Raw genomic sequence first — 2,848 nt, forward strand, 5'->3', positions numbered from 1 at the left:
AAATTTTTTTCGGCGGCGACCTTCGGTCGCCGCCGAAAAGGGGCGGCGACCTTCGGTCGCCGCACTAGCTTCCTCCCCTGCTTCCAAGGTCACCAGCCACCACTGCTGTCAACACCATACACCCTCGCCCAGTAGACCCAGCCGAGGCCGATTAAGACCCCGACCCGCGTCCCAGAAGCAGCCGCTCACGGATCAGCCTTCCTACTCTGTCTGCAACGTTGCCCGCGGAAGGGTTGATCATGCCCAATCCGCTGCAATAGAGTTAGTGCTACACCACAGTAACTCCAGGCCGGGCTCCTCCTTCGTCTCACCACACCCTCTCGGGAAAAAGGCAATCCTACCCTGCCATACCATGGGCAGAGAGGATGCCTCAAGAAGGCCTGTGCGCTGCACGTCATTCGCCTGCGCCGAGCACCTCGCTCTAGCCTGAAGGACCCCAGGCCGCGCTGATCTTTGCACAGATTTTCAGGAGGCTGATCCGTAGCGTTTGTGGATTTCTCCCTCACGAGATAGCCAGGCTGGGGTGCTAAACCCATCCGTACCGGATGCCGTCTCTTCGACCGTCAACTGTCTCTCCAGCTTGTCACCAAACTATACTTGGTTGTCACCTAGTCTATTCCTAAGTGCCACTGGCCAGGGGAGCCAGGATTCTATGTTTGAAATATACATACTACAGCATGCGCTGGGACGCGTCATCATCATTCCAATAATTCATATAATATAATATAATATAAGGACAGTTTGTGCACTTTGATCCTCTTAAGTACATTTTGCTGCCTGCCAGTACTTCTTCCACCATTGCATTTGGCAACAATAGTGTCTTAGCTGAGGGGAGTAATAGTGTCTTAGCTGAGGGGAGTAATAGTGTCTAAGCTGAGGGGAGTAATAGTGTCTTAGCTGAGGGGAGTAATAGTGTCTTAGCTGAGGGGAGTAATAGTGTCTTAGCTGAGGGGAGTAATAGTGTCTTAGCTGAGGGGAGTAATAGTGTCTAAGCTGAGGGGAGTAATAGTGTCTTAGCTGAGGGGAGTAATAGTGTCTTAGCTGAGGGGAGTAATAGTGTCTTAGCTGAGGGGAGTAATAGTGTCTAAGCTGAGGGGAGTAATAGTGTCTTAGCTGAGGGGAGTAATAGTGTCTAAGCTGAGGGGAGAATAGTGTCTAAGCTGAGGGGAGTAATAGTTGTCTTAGCTGAGGGGAGTAATAGTGTCTTGCTGAGGGGAGTAATAGTGTCCTAAGCTGAGGGAGTAATAGTGTCTAAGCTGAGGGGAGTAATAGTGTCTAAGCTGAGGGGAGTAATAGTGTCTTAGCTGAGGGGAGTTGTGGGAATGTGTGTTTCAGTCGGAACACATCCTGCAGCAACGACGCCTCAGGCTCACACTTGTTATTTTGCATATCATTATTATTCGTCGGTCTGAACAGCGACATGACGCAACCGAGTGTCAGCCTGAAAAACCACTTTATGTTAACGAGCACGTCAGCGTGACGCTTATTGGAAATGAACCAGCGTTTGATCACATACTTATGTCCTCTTTCTCTCCTCACTTCCTTTCTCGCCCTCTCTACTTCCTCCCTCCCTCCCTCTCTCTCTCTCTCTCTCTCTGTGTGTGCAGAGGGAGGCCGACTACTCTGCGTTCGGCACCGACTCGCTGACCCGGAAGAAGAACACGGTGCTGTCGGCGGTGCTGCTGCGGCCCGGCGACGCCAACCGCAAGAAGCCGCCGGTGATCATCAGCCTCCCGCGGGACTTCCGGCCCGTCTCCTCCATCATCGACGTGGACATCCTGCCGGAGACGCACCGGCGCGTCCGCCTCTACAAGCACGGCCAGGAGAAGCCGCTGGGCTTCTACATCCGCGACGCTCCAGCGTGCGCGTCACGCCGCAGGGCTGGAGAAGGTGCCGGGCATCTTCATCTCGCGCATGGTGCCCGGGGGCCTGGCGGAGAGCACGGGCCTGCTGGCGGTCAACGACGAAGTGCTGGAGGTGAACGGCATCGAGGTGGCCGGCAAGTCTCTGGACCAGGTGACGGACATGATGATCGCCAACAGCACAACCTCATCGTCACCGTCAAGCCGGCCAACCAGCGGAACAACGTTGTTCGCGGCGGAGGAGGAAGGTGGCGGTGGAGGAGGAGGAGGAGGCGCGGCGTCCGCAGCTCGGGGCGCTCGTCGGACAGCGGCGCCAGCTACTACGGCTACTCGTCGCCCGGCGGGATGGGCGCCGCGGTCCCGGCGCCGTCGCACATCATCCAGAACTTCCACCCGGAGGAGCTGGAGAGCGACGAGGACGACGAGGACCTGGTGATCGAGGCGGGCGGCGAGGCGGAGACCATCCCGCGCGCCTCGGCGCCCGCGGCCCCCGTGGCCTCGGCCTACGTCAGCTACAGCACGCCCTCGCTGCCGCGCTACGAGCCGCACCTCAACCTCCGCACCGCCGCCGCGCCGCCAGCCTCCTCCACTTCCTCCTCGGCCTTCTCCGTCAACGCCAACGGGACACTACCGGCCAGCGCCAGCAGCGGGTCGCTCGGCAACGCCGCCGCCGCGTCCACCACGCCGTCGCCGGACAGGGCGATGGAGAGGCGGAGTCTGGAGGAGGACGGCACTGTTATTACGCTGTAGACTGGGCATGCGCACACACACAAAACACTGGAAACCGGAGATACTAGGCATTACGCTCAAACTTAAATATTCACAAACACACGTACATCCACACTGGATACATGGACATAGACGATTAGACGCATCCAGTTTCAACAAGCACACATCATATTATACAATGACTGTACTTAGAAAGCACAACGTGGTGTACATATTTAATCTCAACACTACACCGATTACCCAAATGGCTCTAGATG

The 2,848-nt window shown here is 56.6% G+C and overlaps 1 pseudogene across 1 annotated transcript in view; it reads left to right on the forward strand.

Annotated features, from left to right (window-relative positions):
* The window catches only part of LOC310794403 (partitioning defective 6 homolog beta-like), a 25,859-nt pseudogene extending 23,124 nt beyond the window's left edge, over nucleotides 1-2,735 (forward strand). Inside the window, exon 3 of the transcript XR_014553960.1 lies at nucleotides 1,608-2,735. The product of XR_014553960.1 is annotated as a partitioning defective 6 homolog beta-like (transcript). The remainder of the gene's footprint in view (nucleotides 1-1,607) is intronic.
* Nucleotides 2,736-2,848: the final 113 nt, after the last annotated feature.

The sequence above is a fragment of the Poromitra crassiceps genome, assembly GCF_964638095.1.
Source record: "Poromitra crassiceps genome assembly, chromosome: 20".
NCBI lineage: Eukaryota > Metazoa > Chordata > Actinopteri > Beryciformes > Melamphaidae > Poromitra > Poromitra crassiceps.